General features: G+C 38.1%; 1 protein-coding gene and 1 pseudogene across 3 annotated transcripts in view; both read left to right on the plus strand.

Moving 5' to 3' along the window:
- The window catches only part of HS3ST5 (heparan sulfate-glucosamine 3-sulfotransferase 5), a 282,813-nt gene that overhangs the window by 231,317 nt on the left and 30,034 nt on the right, over positions 1-21,462 (plus strand). The window lies entirely within an intron of this gene.
- Positions 1-21,462, plus strand: part of LOC126953466 (40S ribosomal protein SA-like) — a 30,767-nt pseudogene that overhangs the window by 4,479 nt on the left and 4,826 nt on the right.

The following is a 21,462-nucleotide window of genomic DNA, read 5'->3' on the forward strand; positions in this document are numbered from 1 at the left end:
TAAATAAATAATGTAATCAATATTATATCACAGTAGCAAAGATACAACAAATACAAACTTCTTTCATGAGATAAAATGGCAAAATTATGCTGCCAGTCATATAAAACAGCACAGATTTACTTATTACTTGCTCCTCAGGAGTCAAAAATCCCACTCCCTGTACACATAATTTCTAACAGTTCTACTCTACTGTGTGGTTACCTAAAGTAGTATACTAGCTGAAACATGCTTTGGCTAAAATTTTACTGACGTTTCTTTGGCTTAGAATTTAGGATAATTTGGAAGGACTATATCACTTTTCAGCGCTCCTGAAACTGTCCATAGACATTTGAGCTGCTGCCTTCTTTTTCCTAATGTATTTTTCCTCTAGCCAACAAAAGTGTTCATTCATAATTATCCCTTTGACCTTAAAACCGCCTCAAATAATGAAGCCACTGGTTACCCAGTGGTTCTGTTGACAGCTATGAGAGTAGTTCACACTTTACTGGGAGATCATAGGAAAAAAAAAAAATCACCAGGTCATTAGCACAAACTGTTTTTTTCCTTTTTCTGTGGATGTTTGAAAGTGCTCTTGTAAACCGCGAAGATGACTGGTATCCCAGAGCACAGGTACTTGCTTCAAAGTCTGTCAAAGTTTTAAGTGGATGGACAAAAGTGGTAAAAAGTTGAGGTTTGGGTGTTCATTGAGCCTGAACTGAGGAAAATGATATTCAATGCTACAAAAATGAGTCTTGTGACATAACCCTTAATCCATGGGTAACTTGAACCAAAAGTATTCTCCTTCTGTGTATTTGTTCTCAACCCCCAATTCCTCACAACTTTCTAAGTAAGTAGGGTAAAAAGAAAGTCAGGGCTGCCTAGGGAAGCTACATTTGCTTCTCAAGGCTTGCACCTGCGTATTTCTTTTTTTTTTTTTTTTTTTTTTTTTTTTTTTTTTTTTTTTTTTGAGATGGAGTCTCGCTCTGTCACCCAGGCTGGAGTGCAGTGGCCGGATCTCAGCTCACTGCAAGCTCCGCCTCCCGGGTTCACGCCATTCTCCTGCCTCAGCCTCCCGAGTAGCTGAGACTACAGGCGCCCACCACCTCGCCCGACTAGTTTTTTGTATTTTTTAGTAGAGACGGGGTTTCACCGTGTTAGCCAGGATGGTCTCGATCTCCTGACCTCGTGATCTGCCCGTCTCAGCCTCCCAAAGTGCTGGGATTACAGGCTTGAGCCACCGCGCCCGACCGAACCTGCGTATTTCATGCCTGACATGTTGCTGAACACAACCGAGTAAAGTGCCAGAATACAATCAGCTCTGTTCAAGTGGTACCAGGAGTGCTGCTGAAACGAAGGTAGGTATAGGATTCTGCAGATCCCATACAGGCCAGGGAACTGGGACTAATTCTGAGAAACCTCAAAGCTGAGCATATTTGAAGAAAATGCAGAGTGAAATGGCTATGGGGGCCGGGAGGTCTGGATTTAGGGTACCAAGCACCACTGATATAAACACTGATGCTCAGAAAAAGAGATGATGAGTGTGTATTTGTGTCCCTTGAGACCTAATTTAACTTATAATTATTCACCAGAGGTGAGAGGTAAGGTATGTCTCCTTGCTGGATATCTGAATTTACACAGTTCTCTAGTCGTTAGTATTTTTTACAAATATACCACTCAGACTGGGGGTCAGAGGATCTAGGTTTAATTCCAAGACCTGTCACTTATCTGTGATGAGTTTTGTAGCTTATAAAAATCTCTACAGTTTAAACACTTTTTTTAAAAAGTCAAGTACTCCCCCTCCTTGGATAACAGGATTGTTTTAAATATCACAAGGAATGAAATATGTAAGAGTGTTTTGAAAAGTAAAACAATAGGCCGGGTGCAGTGGCTCACGCCCGTAATCCCAGCACTTCCCAAAGTGGATCACGGGTGTCACGAGGTGGATCACGAGGTCAGGAGATTGAGACCATCCTGGCTAACACGGTGAAACCCCGTCTCTACTAAAAATACAAAAAAAGAAATTAGCCGGGCGTGGTGGTGGGCGCCTGTAGTCCCAGCTACTGGGGAGGCTGAGGCAGGAGAATGGCGTGAACCCGGGAGGCAGAGCTTGCAGTGAGTCGAGATCGCCCCACTGCACTCCAGCCTGGGCTACAGAGCAAAATTCCGTCTTGGGAGGAAGGGAGGAAGGGAAAATTAGAACAATAAAGAATACAGTTAGGCTTGAAGCCAGGAGTTTGAGACAGGCAACAGAGTCAGACCCTGTCTCTACAAAAAAAAAAAAAAAAAAAAAAAAAAATTAATTAATTTTAGAAAAAGAAAGAGAAAGGAACATAGTCAATCAACAAGAAATGAATTGCTCACTATGTTTCTGAAGTCAGCTAACTGATGTTCATGAGCTTTCCCATGTCTTCTAATAATCTGTACAATTATTTAGTTAATAGTTTTTCTTAAATCAACTCATTTTTCCCCTTTTGCACCCACATTACTCTTACCCTAAAACATAATATTCATAAAATCAGAGGTCAGTGTGTTTATCTTTTTTTTTTTTTTTTTTTTTTTTTTTTTAGCTTTTAAGAGTCAGGATCTTGCTCTGTTGCCCAGGCTGGAGTGCAGTGGTGCAATCATAATCTCTAATTCCTGAGCTCAAATGATCTTCCTGCCTCAGCCTCCCAATAATTCTAATACATATTAAAATGAATTCATACTTATTAAAAGTTTTAAAAGTTCTGTATATCATGCCTCAATAAACACTGCTAGAGAAGAAGAAGTTCTTAAAATACAGGCAAGTAGCTGAGACCGAACAGGGTAAGAAACAGAAGCCATAAAAGGGTTGAAAAATTGTTATTTGATTCTTTTTCAGATACCATCACTCTCCTCTTTAAAAGTACAGTATTGATTTTTAACTAAGGTGAGTTAGAAATTTTTTTGAAAATTCTCTTTTTCAAAAAAAAATTACAGTCACTAAAGTCATCTGGAAGTGTAGAATCTGAAGAAAAATTTTTATTTGAGGTTTAAAATTTTATTTTGGTATGGCAACCTCTGTTTTGTCAAAGGAAGGGGTGATACTGGCACATTCTGGAGTGCAGAATTTTTCTGTAATGCGTTCTTTTTTTTTTTTTTTTTTTTTTTGAGGCCGAGTCTCGCTCTGTCGCCCAGGCTGGAGTGCAGTGGCGTGCTCTCGGCTCACTGCAAGCTCCGCCTCCCGGGTTCCCGCCATTCTCCTGCCTCAGCCTCCCGAGCAGCTGGGACTACAGGCGCCGCCACCACGCCCGGCGAATTTTTTTTTTTTGTATTTTTAGTAGAGACGGGGTTTCATTGTGTTAGCCAGGATGGTCTCGATCTCCTGACCTCGTGATCCACCCGTCTCAGCCTCCCAAAGTGCTGGGATTACAGGCTTGAGCCACCGCGCCCGGCCTGTAATGCGTTCTTAAGAAGCCAGATTTTAAACTTTTTATACAGCCCTACCTGTGGCTCAGCATGTTAGCATTATGATGTATTTTAAGGATAGGGTTTGAAATAAGATTATAGTGTGTGATTTTTGGCATAGGCGAAAAATCCAATAAACTGAGCGTTTGAAAAGGGAAAACAAAGACCTTGTAAATCTCTTCAAGCCAGAATGTCTATTTCTTGCTTCCTTGGGTAGAGCTACTGTGGTCAAAGTTTATTACCTTTAAGTTACTCCTGTCTTTACCCTCCTTCATCATGGCAAAATTCTCCCTAGGCATCTAAGGCATAGGGGACCCATCATGGTAATGTTCAAGAGGTCTGGAACACCAGTCCTTCTGCTCCAGATGGGGGAAGGTAGACAACAGCGAGCTCCTCCAGATCCACAAATAGGCTCCTATATCAGTGCCAAATGTCAGAGATTCTGGAACCAGCTTATGTTCTGGGAATGGCAAAGACCTGAGGTAGAAAGAACTATGTGCCACCATTTCTAAGCCAGGAGTGCAGTAACATATTGAATGGTTAGGCAGTAGAGGCAACTCTGCAGTTAATACACATTCTTTAAACTTTTATTTTAGGTTCATGAGTACATGTACAGGTTTGTAATATAGGTAAATTGTATCACAGAGGCTTGGTATACAGATTTCATCACCCAGATAACTAAGTATAGTACCCAATAGGTAGTTTTTTCCATCCTCACCTTCCTCCCATCCTTCACCCTCAAGTAGGCCCCAGTGTCTCTTGTTCCCATCTTTGTGTCCAAGTGCACTCAATGTTTAGCTACCACTTATAAGTGAGAACACATGGTATTTGGTTTTCTGTTCCTGAGTTGGTTTGCTTCGGATAATGGCCTCCATGTCCATACATGTCGCCACAAAGGATGTGATCACATTCTTTTTTATAGCTGTATGGTATTCCACGGTGTACGTGTACCACATTTTCTTTACCCAGTCTACTGTTGGTAATTTAGGTTGATTCCATGTCTTTACTATTGTGGATACTGCTGAGATGAACACACATGTGTGTGTGTCTTTATGGTAGAATAATTTCTATTCCTTTGGATAAGTACCCAATAATGGGATTGCTGGGTGAAATGGTAATTCTGTTTTAAGTTGTTTGAGACATTGCCAAATGACTTTCCACAGTGGCTGAACTAATTTACCTTCCCGCCAGCAGTATATAGGCACTGCCTTTTCTCTGCAGCCTCACCGGCATCATAGAGTTTTCTTTATCGAAAATATTTTTGGAGCCTTTGATATACCCACAGGCACTGTAAATCAACAAAAGGGGCACTCTGTCCTCAATTTCATCATTCTTCTAATTTTTTTAACCACATGGTGCTTTTTTGGGAGCATGTGAGGAGAATAGCATCCCAGGAGAGTCCTTCTCTAAAAAGATATTGCTGTTTGGGACAATATAAATATAATGCAATATCATATAGGAGGTTGTCCTTTTGTATATTTTTAAAACATGCTACTTTTGTGCTTTGGAGTTGCCCTAGATAAATATGTTGTAAACCTTTGTGAGTCTCTGCTTATTTGGCTTAATAACCCTTTTGTGGTTTCTGAATAATGTAGGAATTCGATTCATTATTTAGAAATCTGAGTCGCTGCAGTAATGAACTAGATATTACATTTAATCGAGACTGCCAATACTACCCAGATTGCCAGCCTCACAGGGCATCAGACCTAACTGAATTTTCCTGCTAGCTTTAGAAAAAAAAGACAGAAAAATAATTCACTTCCAAAAGTTAAAAACTTTGCCAATTACTAGTGACCCTTGATGTGACTTTTAATTTATAGAAAGGCCCAGATTAATTGTTTTCAAACCAAAAGCTGTGACTCTTAGATAACACTTTAATTTTGAACAAATCTTCTCCTCCATCTTGACTGTGAGCTCGTACCTACAGAATGATAAGCCTTCTAACAATGCCTGGCGTAGTGTCAGCTTGTGAAGCCATACACTGTATATGTTTTGGAACTAAATATTTCTTCTTTCCATTGACTCTTGACCCCCTTAGAACAACTGTCACCTTCTTCAGATGCTTTCACTAAGTAAAAAGTCAATTGGCTGTAAGTGGTGATGAAGAAAATGTCGTGTGATTAATGCTACAGTTTAGGCTGTTGTGATTAGTCACAGGAAAAACAGCTAAACTTCCTCCCCCAAGAAACATGGTATGTTAACGGCAAATGGCCTGCCTGAAGCCCAATAGGAAGAAATAGTTGGGCAGTGTTAAAAGCTGCCTATTGATTTGGGCCCCGACTGAAAGCCATGTGCTGATGTAAATGAAAATGTGTCAAGAGTTGATATCGATTTTTTTTTTAAATCAGACCATCTCTGGGGAAATACTGCTAGCCATACTACTGCCTGTCTATGAGTGAAATAAGGTTCCTTTCCACAAGACTACACATGTCCAGACATCAAATTTTTCTCCTTAACTGAGGTGTGGTAGGATGCCTCTCTATCGTCTGCAACCTCTGCATGGAGAACATGGCCCAGAGACTATAAAGATTGTCTTGATGAAAGACGTTTATGTGGGGAAGGGTGTGAGCTCATGCCACCTATCTACACATCGGTCTGTTTGTGTATGGTTCATAACACACACGTAGGCTTCAGCTAGGAATTGTCATCCTATGTCTCCTAGAATAAATCATTGCAGAAGAAGAAATTTATTTTTAGAAAATTCTATCCAGAGAGAACCACAATATAGGATAAAATGTAAAACATATTAGAATATGAACCATGAAGTTGGGGTCTTTCTTTTCCTTCAGACTGTAGGAAAACTAGCCACATTTTTTTCCCCATTTCTTAGGAGTTATTCCCTGAGCTGTACCTTATTCATAGACTGCAGTGCTTGTAAATATTGACTAACTATATATGAAAAGGCCAAGAGTCATAATAATCACGCAGCTTTGGGTCATATCTGTGGGGATTTCAGCTGCCTAGGTAAGGCTGCACTTCTGACTCAGCTGGGATAAAGTATGGATGCTAATATTAAGCGATTAGAGTGGAAAATTAGTGTGGAAGAGGAGAGGGGTCATCACCTAGCAATATATGTGGATTATTTGGAATCAACTACCAGGATTAGAGAAAACCCTAATAAACTAATAAGGGAAATGGTCTTTCCCTCCATGCTAGCTTACAGAACTGAATCCACTTAGTTTGATTTATTGGCCTTAGGCACAGACACATGATGAAGACTTCACTTTGCAAATTGATTAACTTTTTGTTGATTACTCAATGACTTTTGCCGTACTCTAAATTTTATGATCTGTGTGCCTTGTGCTCGACATTAAAGGAAAAACAATGATCTGAAATAGACCTTAAGGGAATAGGAATTACTATGATGAGACAATTTTATACTGAAAGTTCTACATTAAAATTTAGGAGTGTGTAACAAAACTTTCAACTAGTGTTTTAAACTAGTTGTTACCAGTAACTGGGAAGACAAATGAGGTCTTACAAATGATCTAAGTAGATGGAACTTTTCAATTAGGGCTGCTGCCTTAACATACTTAACATTAACTTGTACTTCTTAAAGCAGGTGTAGCTTGCTGGCCCTGTAACTTGACTAACAAGCTAAGGTTTCTGGCTGATCCTCTAGGGTATCCCTAAGGTGGCTACAAGAGCAGCCCTTTCTGCGGCATGGAAGACCAGCGCTGACTCAGAGACTTTGCCTATCTATCAGGAGTTCTAGACCAGCTCTTGACTGCTCCAACTCCCGTCATTTCTTGTATTGTTATTTAACTTCAGGTATATATTTATTAAGAATCTCCAACAGGACATTAAACTCAATAAAAACATGCATTATAGTTCATTGTGTTGGCAGCAGTGCAGAAATTCATAACTGCTCAAGGGAAAAATACACAAATATACATACATACATGTACACATATATGTGTGTATGTATATATTTTTAATGCAAGATGAGCTAGTCTTCCTATGACATTAAATTATTTAATCACTTTTTAACTGAAATCAAAGAAATACTCACCAATGACTTTACACAGTTATTTATTCTAAGGTGAATGCAAATTATCTCAGAAGATATTATCCAGAATAACAATAAATGTTTATTCTTTCTTCTTATGGTTTATATAGCTGCCTAGTATGCCCATTCATCAAGTATTTCATAGTTGTATTTCATGCTCAAGCATATAAATATCATTTTCAAATATATATATTAAATATTATATTAAATTATACACTAAAATACATATTTGAAAGTGATAAATATATATGTATACATATATATGTACTTGAGATGAGAAAAAATAATTTGAGACAGGCCATAAAGTCTGAAAATATAGACAATATTAATTATCATCTATATGTAATATAATATTAATACATCATTTGTTATATGTTTTATTTCCAGGTTTAGTGACCACTCAGTATTTGTAAATATATTGTAAAGATATACATTCAACAAATTAACTGATCTTCTGATTTTAACTTGAGTTACCAAGTTGAAGGTTTTTCTTTACTTGGTTTTTTTGTTTTAAATAAAAGAAAGCAAATGATTTCAGGAAAAGAATTGTCACAGCCAAAAACTTCCAGGTTAAGCAAAAGATCATAATAACTTTATCTTACCAACTACCTTGAATGTTTTAGTATGTTCTCCACTCACTTAGTAAAACATCTGAATTAGAAAGCATGTATTACCATTTAATTCCCAGCCTTTCCTTTCAGGGGCCAACCTCACTTTTCCAAGTACTGTACTAGTGAAAGAAGCAGGGAACTAAATGTCTGTACATGAGTCATGCATTTGTCTTTTGATTGTAGAGAAGAAAAAGAAAAAAAATATATATATATATATACACATATAAACCTAAAAATAAGAATGAATTATTTGCCAGCCCACAAAATTTTTCACTACTCCTTTTTTGTCCTTTGGGGGTAGAGTTAGTTAAAAATCTGTTTTTTTTAAATTTTGGTTTGGAATTAACAGGCTGAGATGGGAAACCAGAAAATAATGAGAATATATACTATTTTTTGATTTTTTTAAAAAAAGGAAAGAATAAGGAAGTAGAGCTCAGGAAAATTATCTTCCTTTTCTCATTCCCCAAATCTTCTATCCAAAAATAATTTTGATTACTTCAATTCAAAGTGTTCATATTTTCCAAAGCACAAAATAGACTCCAAATATAGTTCTATGTAGAATTTTATATATTTATGCCACAACATTTGACAATCATAGAAAAATATAAGAAATATGCAACACAGAACTCATAATTGGAACATATTTGAAAGCATGGAAACAAACATAAATTACAATATACAATATAAAGGATGCTGAATACCCAATATTTCCTTCCCTAGTAATAATGCTTTTGTTTTAATATGTTTTAATGTTCCTAGGAAAAGTTGTTAAACAAGTTTTGCATTTTGCATGTCTTAGAACAGTAAATGAAATACATCCTAATAAGTTACCTTTTTTCTTAAGTATATCCACACAGGACCAAACCTTTTAATGAATTCCTTTAACTGGTAATACATTAGTATTTACAATTTAAAAGTTTTATTCTGTATATTCTGTTGAATAAGGTTAAACAACCTAATATCCAATTATATATATGTATAGAGATACATATTTCATATCTATAAATAATTATCTATTAATTGATGGAATAATTCAAGTGGCAAAAATTTTAAACTTTGTGTTTTGTATTACTCAGGAAGAAAAATAATCAGGAAACTAGAGGAAGCTCTTTTTTTCCCCCTTTTTATTACACCAAAGAAATTGAGCGCAATGAACCACATTATGCCTTTCTTTATCAGGTGTGTATTTACATTTACATTTCTAAATTATTTGCCATAAATACATTTTTAACACTAGAAAACCTTAAAATAATAAAGTTCCATTTTTCAGGCTTTATACAAACATGCAAATGTTAATATGACTAAGGAATATACTTTAAATTACAGGGCTTTTTTATTCATTATTCTATTACCCCTGCTGTGATAGTCAGGCTTCCTGCCTACGGAATGTTAGAGAGCCCCCTAGTGGCACTTATATGCCTATTAAGTTTCCAAACTAAGAATAAAGTTGTTTTCCTTACTAACTGCTTGGACCAGTTTTGATACCTAAACATAATTTGGTTGACTTTTTCCCCCAATTTTTAAACCCAAGTTGACTTCTTTTTATGTGCCACACAAATTGTGCACGTTTATTGCCTCAAAAATGTAATAATAACATTATCTCTGGTTATTCAAATGCTCAGTTGCTAAACATCTCTTTTCATTTTTTCTCACCTGGTAACCTTTCCAGTCATCTCAGGAACCATTTGGAGATTCACTGTGAAAAACATTTTTATGGGGAAAAAAAGTCCTGCGTTAAATGGTAAAAGCATACACTTACCCAAATAGATGTTATTTTAACGTTACTGCAGTAAAGAGGCGTGTCTTCATTATACTTTCATATAGCCAGAGGAAAAGATATACAAAATGATACCTAAGATGCATTATCACTGAGGCAGCCACCTAACATGTTTGGAACTTTTTAACGTTACACTAGTTTATGTTCAAGATTTGATGATGGGCTCAAGGGTGATGTTGCCTTGGACTAGTGAACAATTTGCAGCATTTTTGATGCTTTTTCAGCTGGATACCCACAAAACCTCTGCCCTTGCCTAAAATTATCCTTCTTAATAGGTGAGTGAATGCTTCCCGAAGGTTTAAAATACATCCATGGAATCTTAAAAGGTAAGGTAAAGTTAGTCTTACAAATGCTGGAAAAGAATGTTCTTCACAGTGAAAATAACTTCAATAGGAATATGGAGATGAAAAATAGCGGCCGGGCGCGGTGGCTCAAGCCTGTAATCCCAGCACTTTGGGAGGCCGAGACGGGCGGATCACGAAGTCAGGAGATCGAGACCATCCTGGCTAACACGGTGAAACCCCGTCTCTACTAAAAAATACAAAAATCTAGCCCGGCGAGGTGGCGGGCGCCTGTAGTCCCAGCTGCTCGGGAGGCTGAGGCAGAAGAATGGCTTAAACCCGGGAGGCGGAGCTTGCAGTCAGCTGAGATCCGGCCACTGCAGTCCAGCCTGGGCAACAGAGCAAGACTCCGTCTCAAAAAAAAAAAAAAAAAGAAAAGAAAAATAGCATGAATATGCCCCGGAAACTATACTATAAACAATTAGTATCATTGAAATACAGAGTGACAGGTAGGAGCATAGGACAGGAGATGTATCCAGAGATGTAACAGCGACCAGTTACACTATGGAAGGCTTTGTGGACTACAGTAAGGGGTTTTAATGTATCCTAGATACTAGTAGAAAATATTGTAAGATAAACCAGATTTCTGTTTTAGGAAATCAGTCTGGGAATAGACTCGAGGATAAATTAGAGGGGGAATAAGATTCCAAGTCAGAGTGAACATTTGGTCCAAGCAGGAAACAATGAGAGCTGGTAGAGAAAGTTGTCAAAAGTGCCTTTACAGTAAAGTGAGGTCATTGCTGGGCTACTGATGCCCCGGACAATGGTAGAATTAACTGGGGTCTGAGCAAAGGCCTTGGCACCACCCTGCCTCGGTTCAGTAATCAATCAGTGTTGTCTTCGTCGGTTATTTGCCCCTTATCCTTGGCAATTCTGTTGCCTCCCTCCCTCTCCCATATTCATGTGAGCATCTTATAGCCATCAGCCCTGAAGAAAGGCATGGGTTGTGTAGTTTGAGCTTCACTAGTTTGAAGGGTATGAAGCATAGAAAAGAAGAACTGGTTGAAAGGTAGGATTTTGGAACATGCAGAGTGGTTAGATGCTAGATGTTGGGCATAAGGAAAGGGAGAAGGTCAGAATGGCTCCAAGGTCTCTGGCATCACAACTGGGAAGATGGAAGCACTAATCACTGTTTATACAGCCAATAATAGAGGAGGGCCAAAAGTGAAGTTTATTTGCTTTCTATGCTGTCTTACAGATTCTCACAAAGTTAGCAACTTAAAACAATACACATTTATTTCCTCATCACTCCTGTGGGGCATGAGTTTGGGCATGGCTTAGCTGAGTTCCCTGCTTCAGAGTCTCACAAGACTGCCATCAAGGTGTCATTTACGCCTTGGTTCTCATCTGGAGGCTCAGCTAAGGGAGGGAGATGTGCTTCCCTGCATGTGGTTGTTGACAGCATTCAGTTTCTAGCAGCTGAAGGTTCGTGACAGCTTCCTCCTTCAAAGCCAGCAACAGAGATAGAGTCCCCAGTAAGCCTACTAGAAGGACCATCCTCTGTCAGGTATCAAAATCACAAGGGTGACATCCCATCACCTTTGCTATGTGGGCTAGACACAAGTCACAGGTTCTGCCCATACTCATGGGGAGGAGATTATACAAAAGCATGAACATCAGGGACCAGGGATCACGACAGTCACCCTGTCTATCATAGGAGTATTTTTATAACGTTTACAAAATGTGAAATTTCTGAGTGTTTTTACTTCCAACTATCCATTCAAGGAAATTATATTATACTATAACTTGGATCATTATTACATAGCCTTAGGATTATTAGAATAAATGTCCCAAGAATAGCTACCATATAGGAGGAAAAAAAAGAATAACTCCATTCTTTCTGATCTTTACCCCCTATTCATAAGGGTTCCTACTTTTCTAACAGAAATTTGTTCTTCACTGTCTCATATACCTCTGAGAAATCTCAGTTCATGGTTTGGAAACTATCAAAGAGCAAATTCCAAGAATACTTAAAACTAAATAACACTGTAACATTGGATTGTTGCTGGCTGCTTTCCTATCCACTGTGAAGTTTGATTTGTTGTAAATATTTAGGGAAGTATCAAAACTCACCTTAAATTCTTTCCTTGTGCACCTCTTCTTGAACTCCCCCCAAATAAGTCAAGATTTTTTAAAAACTAGGGCAGTCCTAAAATGGCATATATTACATCCAGTCTTCTTCTAAGTCCTAATGACTCTTTCTTTAAAATATTCATACTGGCTCTACCCCATCCCCTTTTTTCTATTTACACAACTTCTCAACACTGGTGCAAGCTGTTACTACTGTCTATGTCTGGATAAATCCGCATCACTGTCCTATCTGGTATCCTTACTCTACTTTTCCCTTTCCTCTTCTGTCAGAGCTATTCAAGATTGAATTTTTATCATATATAAACAGCTTTGAACATGCAGTTTCTTTTTTCAGTCATGTGTGCTGGTGCTCCGTTTCCTACACTACCATGTACATGCCCATGTCTGCCTTTTTAGAAGGTCTATTATCTAATGTACCTGCCTATTCAATTATATTCCCATTCTTAATACAAACCATATTTTCTCTTCCAAATAATTTCCTCTTGGCCTCTATACAAAGCAGGCTTGTTTCTGTTTTTTTATGTCTGCTCAGATTTTACTTCCAGTTTGGGTTGTCCATGCATCTGTCATCATGTCTGCCCTAAGTCACGATGAATAGATATTGCACGATGGGAGAGCCCAGGTAAAGAGTAAGAGGAAGCCAGATGTATAGAAAAGAAAAGGAGAAAGACGAGATGAACCCATAATGGAACTCAGAAGGCAAAGCCCATGGCAGAGCCAGCAGGTTGGAATAAGGTAGGCAAAATGAACAGTAATAACATCACATTCTAGAAGTCAAAACCAATCCAAGCCCAGCAGGTTAGCCAGGACAAATGTAAATATCAAGGATGGAGACAAGCAAAGAGGGGCAGACAGAAAACATCCACCAAAAAAAAAAAAAAAAAAAAAAAAAAATCCCAGAAGGCAAAAGAGATACAAGGTCATATGTGAGGATATTCTCAGGCCTTATAGGGATGAATCAGCAAAGAGAACAGGCAGGTGCATATTCACCAGGAACAGCTTGATTAGAGAGGCCACATTCGTCCTGAAAGCCAGGTTCTTTAACAACCCAGTGTTCTTCCTGTTCAGGCAGACTGATGTGTGTGGAGGATTAGGGTCTTTGTAGCCAGTTAGACATGGGTTCAAATTCCTCTTCCACCATTTGTTAACTGTTTGGCCTTGGACTTGTTATTGAACTTCCTCAACCCTCACTTCACTGATCTGTAACATGTGGATCATTCTACCAATCTCATGGGGTTATGAGAATTAAATGTGATTACATATACTATACGAAATGCCTGACATCAACCAGGTTTAGTGGCTCATGCTTATAATCCCAGCACTTTGGGAGGCCAAGGTGGGAGGATCACCTGAGGTCAGGAGTTTGAGACCAGCCCGGCCAACATGGTGAAACCCCATCTCTACTGAAAATACAAAATTAGCCAGGCATAGTGGCGTGTGCCTATTATCCTAGCTACTTGGGAAGCTGAGGCAGTTGAATCACTTAAACCCAGGAGTCAGAGATTGCAGTGAGCTGAGATCGCACCATTGCACTCTAGCCTGGGCAAAAAGAGTGAAACTCCTTCTCAAAAACAAAAAAACAAAAAAGCAAAGCAAAACCAAAAAAAAAAAAAAAAAAAAAGCCTGACATCTGGCAAGTATACAACATATATGTTGATTTTCATCATTTTATTTTTATTTTTATTTTTCTATCTGCCAAAACCAAAATAGCGGCCAAGTTGTAGCTATCCTTTTATGAGGTCTGCATGCCTTTCTCTAACCTCTTGTGATCCATAAAACCTGCCTCATACATTGTGCCACTTACCACAGAATGTTCTTTAGGTGTACTAAGTTTCAGGTTATTTAAGCTAATTTCTTCAATGATATTAAAAGCTCCTTGGGGAGAGATTTCCCAGTGCTGAGCTCATCATACTCAACCTGCACTTGAGATTACAACGCATTTCAAGGCCCCATTTCAGTCACCCATTCAGCAGGTATGTATTCAACACCATGTGTGATGTACTGGGGATGAAACAACAAAGAAGACAAGCTCAGCTTCCTAGAGGTAGGCGTGGGTTACATCACTAAAGTAAGGGCACTGTCATCTTCAAACTGGAAGGACCCTAAGAGATTATCTAGCCCAGCTCTTTGCTTTTACAAAGATGCAACTGAGAATCACAGAAATGACAGTGGCATATAATTTTTTATTCACTGGCCTCTTTTTGGCCTGTTGAATCACTGTCATTTGGAAAAACAAAGAGATAAAAGTCTAGAATGTTTTAACTGAGAGTTTGGGAGTGAATTGTTTTGTCTTCTGCCATGCCACTGTAAAACAGAGGCCACTTGCCTCGGACAGCATTGCCAGCAAACGTCCATGGTATAGCCTCCTGCAAGTCTCTACCAGAAAACTCAAGAGTTGTCTATGGCTGCTATGCTCTGACCTCTTTGCTTGTTCCCCAGTGTGAGAAAAAATAAATAAAAATCATCGTAGGAAGAAACACAGGTAATTCAGAAAACACGCACAGATACTTTCTGCTTTCTTTGTTGGGGAAGGCCGAAACATGGTGGCTTCTTCCAGCAATCATTCCAGACCACTGCTTAGCACACTTCTTTTTTTCTTTTTTTTGACATGGAGTCTCCTCTGTCACCCAGGCTGGAGTGCAGTGGTACAATCTCAGCTCACTGCAAGCTCTGCCTCCCAGGTTCACGCCATTCTCCTACTTCAGCCTCCCAAGTAACTGGGACTATAGTTGCCCACCACACACACACAGCTAATTTTTTTTTTTTTTTTTTTTTTTTTTTTTTTTTAGTAGAGACGGGGTTTCACCTTGTTAGCCAGGATGGTCTCGATCTCCTGACCTCATTATCTGACCGCCTTGGCCTCCCAAAGTGCTGGGATTACAAGCGTGAGCCACTGCACCCGGCCACTGCTTAGTACATTTAAAAAGACACATGTAAACATTTGTATGTAGGGATGCATTTGAATCAATAACATGAGACTGGCATCTGAAGACTCAGTGGCTTTAATCAAAGTGTTTGCTGAACATCCTTCAATACTTGATCCACAAACTTATTTCGAAATTAAAATGCCAAGGTGAAGATTAACACCTCTAGTTCAGTGGGGCTAATGAGACATGACTTATTAATCCTACAAGAAAATCTTAATTAGGCAGCGGGGCACTGCTTGTTTCATTGTTAAATACTACCCAATCCCCAAAGAATTGGAAAATAAATAGGGACTAAAATAGAAAGGAGTTTTATAATTAGGCCCCTTGAAATGAAAGAAATAGTTTTTTTCTCCCCACAGAAAGTATTTGTCGCTTTTTTCCCTAAATAACTCAGTATTAGCATTTGTAATAAAAGTTTGATGCAAACATTCTTGAAATAGCTAGACATGTGGACACCAGAGAAAGAGGAGAATCTGATGCACCAGAACTCTGCTAAGAAGGCAATTGTACTGCTGAGTTTCAGCTGCAGCAAAACTCAGGTCACCGTCCAGGTTAATTAGCAAGATGACTTCATTATTATTTACTTCTTGTTCATTTAATAGGCTCTTCCACTAAGATACACTCATTTTAACACTAAAGATTTCATGATGCAAGTCAAAAAGGAATTGCTTCACTTAATTTCGCTGGCATTTTTTTCAAACTATCCATAGTACCCAAAAAGGAAATGGGAGAAGGGAGGGCTGCAGCACAAGGGAAGAGCCGACATTTACCTCAGCTTCCTAAAACTGGAAAGCTGGAACATAGCGTACCCATGGTAACGCTCATGACCAACAACTTTGCCATAATATTTGGTGTTCTAAAATTTGTTGTCATCAGTGGATTAAAGATAAGTGTAGAGAAGAAGAAAGAATAAGAGAGAAGAGGGAAGAGGGAGGAGGAGTTGGGAAAGTGGGAGAGAATCTTTGTAACATTCATTTACAACTTCAGAATAAGTCACCTTGTTAAGTTACAGCTAGAAAAAAATATCACTGGCATTCAACACACAATTTGTTACAAAGTATACTAATAAACCAGATTGCCAAATTATGTCAGTCACATCTAAATAATAACAAGCAAATTGCCTTACACAGATGGACAATGTGTAAGGTGCATAGATTTCCTGTGAGGCAACCTCAACTAAGACTTATTGATTAATGTTGTCCTGCTTGTTTATTCTGTTTAAAAGCACGGACTGCATTATTTTCGCCTTCTTTTAAAAAAAAGAAAAGAAAAGAAAAGAAAAACCATTAAAGCCTAAGCCCCACATTTCAAAATCTTCAAGCTTTAAATAAAGTTTCCTTATCTTTGGCAGAGGGAAGATTCCACATGTACAGGGTTCTCAAAGAAATGTCAGTGGCTAACTCCCCAACGCCAGAGCTTCAGAAATGCAAGAGTACCCCCAACTAAAGTTTTGGGAAACCAGTTTAGCAATTATTCCAATTATTGTTATATTGGATAAAACTATTGAAAGAAAGGTTGTTTTCTTTCCATGTATACTAAACCATCAAAATTGTGTTTGAAGAGAATAAAGAATAAGAAATTATCTAGGGAGACTGAGATCATGAGATTGCCCAACAGCTTCCCTCCATTCAGTGGCCACAAATTATACCCCTTGCTCAGCATGATGAATCTGTGCTCTTATTCAATACAAGTAATAATGGGAAGCAAAGAAGCAATCATAATATTTGAAAATAATATAGAAGACATATACAGCTCCAACATTCCTAAGGTATGTGACATCTGATCAGTTTAAGTTAACTTCTTTATTTGGCTCCACATTTCAAAGTGGAAGTGCTCATAAAACCTAATAAGTTTGCTTTGAAAATTTGATGACATAGAATACATAAGACAGGTGCTCTGTAAAATATCAAGCAACAAATACATGTATGAAAGGGACCAGGACACGAAAGGATAGGGGATCAATGAAAATCCATCACTGAAAATTAGGAAAATTATTGAAAACACATATATACTGTTTTCTGCACAGATAAATGCCAGCAAGATCAGTAATGACCAACTTGGAGAGGGTCATTCGAAAAGGAAGGAAAGGTGTAATTAACTCTTGTGAATCCACCTATGCCTAGATGCCATTGCCAGAAAAACTGTTAGATGGCAAATTTAATGGTCGGCTGAAATTCTGTTATAAATATAGCTCCCCATTTCTTCCCAACTGTCCTTCCCCTCTCTACATGGTAGAGTGAAAATATTACTGTTTTGAGAATCAGGAGCTAGGTAGCCTAGTTTGAGTTCACTAGATGTGTTTACTTTGCATTGATCATTTATTCATTCATTCATCCAGCCAATGTTTATTGACCTCTTAAGTATCAGGTCCTGTACTGACCACAGGAGATAGAGCAGTATACTTCTCACATGCCTTCCCTTCTAGCAGGGGTCTCTTAACTTCTCCAGCCTCAGTTCCTTCATCTGCAAGAAGCGGGAAATGAGTGCAGTGCTCTCTACAGTATCTTCCAGCCCTAATGTTCTCAGTGTTGATTCTCTCTGAAGATTTTCATTTTTTATTCTTCTCTAAAGACCTACATAATCTTGCTGAGTCTTTCCCTCTTCATTAAATTATGAAATGTTGAGTCTGTATTTATGTATATATATTTACATACATGAACATGTATATATGTACACACATATCTGTATATAGCCTATAACCTATCTTCTAAATAGAATTCCTCCCTTCAATTTATGTATTGCACATTTTTGAGAGTTATTGAGGGAAGTCACTATGCTATTTGTGAAGGCAATAGTCCCTATCTTCTAAGTGCTTATAACGTAATAGACAAGACAAGATAAATATACAATAAATACACATCAGAATCCTTCCTTTAGAAGAAATCCCTTTCCATTAGTGGGATCAGAGGAGGTTTCTTCCAGGCAGTGAAGCTAAAGTGAGCTTGCAGGAGAGGATAAGATATTGATAAGCAAAATTTAAAAAAAAAAAAAAAAAAGAGAGAGAGAGAGAGATCATCCAGGTAATAGTATGAGCAGAAGAAAAGAATAAGAAAGCACAGAGTCTCTGAAAAAATACTGGCCATGGTGGACATTTCATATGTGGGATATGAGAGTTGAGACAAGTAGAGGAGATTGCAGCCAGATGTGAATTACAGCACCAAATTCAGGTGCTGGGACTTTATGCTGTAGGCTAGCACATCCCAGTAGAGTATAATACAAGCCACATATGTAATTTACAATTTTAGAGGCCTCATTAGAAAAGGTAAAAAGAAACAGGGGAAATTAATTTTAGTGATAAATTTTCTTTACTCAGTGTAGGCATTGCAACATAAAATCAATATATTTGACATTCTTTTTTTCATACTATGTCTTTGAAATCCAGTGGACATTTAACACTTTTGGTACATCTCAAGCTGTGCTCATGGATAGGGGCTAGTGACTACCATATTAGATCATGCAGTTCTAGGCTATGAAAAGTTATTACGGGGTTTTAGAGGGAGAGCAGTTTAGTAAAAGCAACTTTTAGGCAGCTGAATGAGGCTTTTGTATGTAGATGTGTATCAGATTGTGAGGATGTTATAGCACAGGACAGAGAGTTGAACCTGTTAAAATCATCTGGTTTTGAAGCCTGGTGGTTGACTCATGGGTTATGAAAACTTGGGAGAAACATTGAGGCTACACAATCCAGTTGAAGAGAAAGTAGTGAGCAATATGCTGACTCATACATTTAAAAAAACAGAACTATTCTTTTGCATACAACTATTCTTTTGCACCTGATTATTTTGTTTATCTCACTGGGCCTGAGCCAAATTAGGTTCACTCAATTCCACAAACAAGGATCAAACATCTAATAATGAACTGTGCCAGGTTTTGGGGATTCATAGATGTTTGGGGATTCATAGGCCATTGTTCTTAATGTCAGTAACTTAATGTCATGGCAATTACACAACAGAGGGCAAAAGCTATCTTTGAAGACTTTGGAAACACAAAATAGGAACTATCCAGTTCTGCCTGGAAGAATCAAGAAATGGGGCAAGTGATGCCTGAGCTGAATATTGAATGATTACAGTTTCTACAGGTGGAAATGGAAGAATGGTCATCATGTAGGGAAGGAAGAACCTGCTGGAAATTAGGAAAGTACCTGGCATGTCTGGGCAACAATAAATATCTTCCCAATTTAGGATCTGTGTGGATATTTATCAAAAATGAAGCTAGAAAGGCAATTAAGGGTGAATTGGAGGAAGAGGGAGGTCAACATGTAGCTAAATGTAAAGTGGCTCCACTTTGCTGCAGAGACCTACAGCCTCATCAAGGAGAGAGGGCACTTCCAGAGCCCACAGGTGAGCACTGGAGAACATGGCTTTAACCTGAGAAAAGACAGAGAGGAGTCAGCTTCTGTGAGAGTAATGTGAAGACAGTGGCTTACAGATTACAATCCAGAACACTGACTTGGTGTCAGATAAAATGATCTGCCTTTTCACTGAAAAGTATTTGACATTTCACTAAATTGACCTTTGCTTGCCAATAGCAAACTCAATTGCATTATTTTCTCTGTTCAAAGTTTAATAGTATAGTCATAGGCACAATGTATCTCTTGAAGGTGAGCTTTTGTCGTTCGGTATTCTGTGTTCCCCGAACCAAAAGCTTCAAGAAAAATTCACTAGTTTTGTTTTTTCTTAAAGTTACAGGTGATGGAGAAATATGCCTGCTTGAGTTTTCTATTGCCGCATAACAAAAGCCCACCACCATGGAAACTTAACATCTATATTAGCACATAGTTCTTTAGGTCAGAAGTCCAGGTAGGCTCAACTGGATTATCTGCTGAGCGTCTCACAAGGCTGAAATCAAGTTGTCATTTGGATTGTGCTGTTGTCTGGAGATGACTCTCAGGAAGAATCTGCTTCCAAGTTCATTCTTGTGGTTGGCAGAATCCAGTTCCTTGTGGTTGTAGGAATGAGGTCCCAGTTTTCTAGCTAGCTATTGACTAGGGGTCACAAATCCTAGAGGCTGCTTTCCAAATCCTTGCATCTTCAAACTAGCAACACTATGTCAATCCTTCTCTTGCGTGGAATCTAATCACTCCTTCTGCTACTTGCTAGAGAAAATACTCTGCTGTTAAAGAGCTTATCTGATTAAATTAGACCCACCTGAATGATCTCCCTATCTTAAGTTCAACTGATTAGTAACATTAATTACAATCTGTGAAATCTTTTACGTTGTAATGTATCACAATCATAGTAGTAACACCAAGACCAGGGTTATGGGGTCCATGTACAATTCCACACTCCCTTTAATAGCATGTCAGAGTATCTTTCAAATAGAACTATTTTTTTTTCCTGTAAACTGAAAGAAGCATTTGTTGCTAAAAATGAAACAAAAACAAAACAAAATCTTTGAATGTCCATAAAAGGACAGATATAGGAGTTTTTCCTCTCAGTGGCTGATTAAATTGGGGGGGGGAATAAATTTATATGAATTTAAGAGAAAATGAATAAAATAAAAACAATTTTTATTTCCGGTAGTATGGTAGAATAGGTACCCTATATCATCTATATCACCCTCACTGTTGAAATAACTAAAATATATGATGAAATAATTAAAATATATGTCTGTATCTATAAATATACAACTATATCTATGAGGCTGCTTGAAAGTAAAGAGTGAACAGATCCCTAACATAAAATAAAATCAGAAAATCAGATTGGTAAGCAAGTTCCCAAGTGGGTATTGCTGTGAGAATTTTTGCTAAACCCTAGAATTATTTGGCTTCCATTCTGATGGTTGTGTGGGACCAGCTGTGAGATACAGCCTAGGTCTTGGTTAGTGCAGGAAATCTAACAGGAGGCCTTCATAATAACAGTATTCTAGAGAGCTATACTGTCAATGTAAGAATGAATTTGCAACAAACTCTGATATTTCACAAGCAAATTGATTTTGGCATCGTGTGAGAGGATGGAATTCTCTGAGGATTCATAATCCCAAATTGGTCTTTGCTTGAGTTCTGATTCATCGTGCATGTGTGGTCCATAAAACCTCAAGCATGATCCCAGACGACCATGTCCTCAGGTGACCAGCAGAAGAAAATTTATAACTTCTTTGAAAGAACTCAATTTCAGCCCAGGATTCAAGATACCACAAATAAAGTTTCTTATAAAATGAGCAGTCAAGAGTGAAGAATCGCAAAACAATGAAAGAAGTAAGGCACTGTGAGTAAAATGACAGACCACAAAATCCTCATATAATAGAATTTTTGACATGGAATATAAAACAGTTATGTTTAAAGAAATTTTCTCGCTTTGGG

The sequence above is a fragment of the Macaca thibetana genome, chromosome 4, assembly GCF_024542745.1.
Source record: "Macaca thibetana thibetana isolate TM-01 chromosome 4, ASM2454274v1, whole genome shotgun sequence".
Classification (NCBI taxonomy): Eukaryota; Metazoa; Chordata; class Mammalia; order Primates; family Cercopithecidae; genus Macaca; species Macaca thibetana.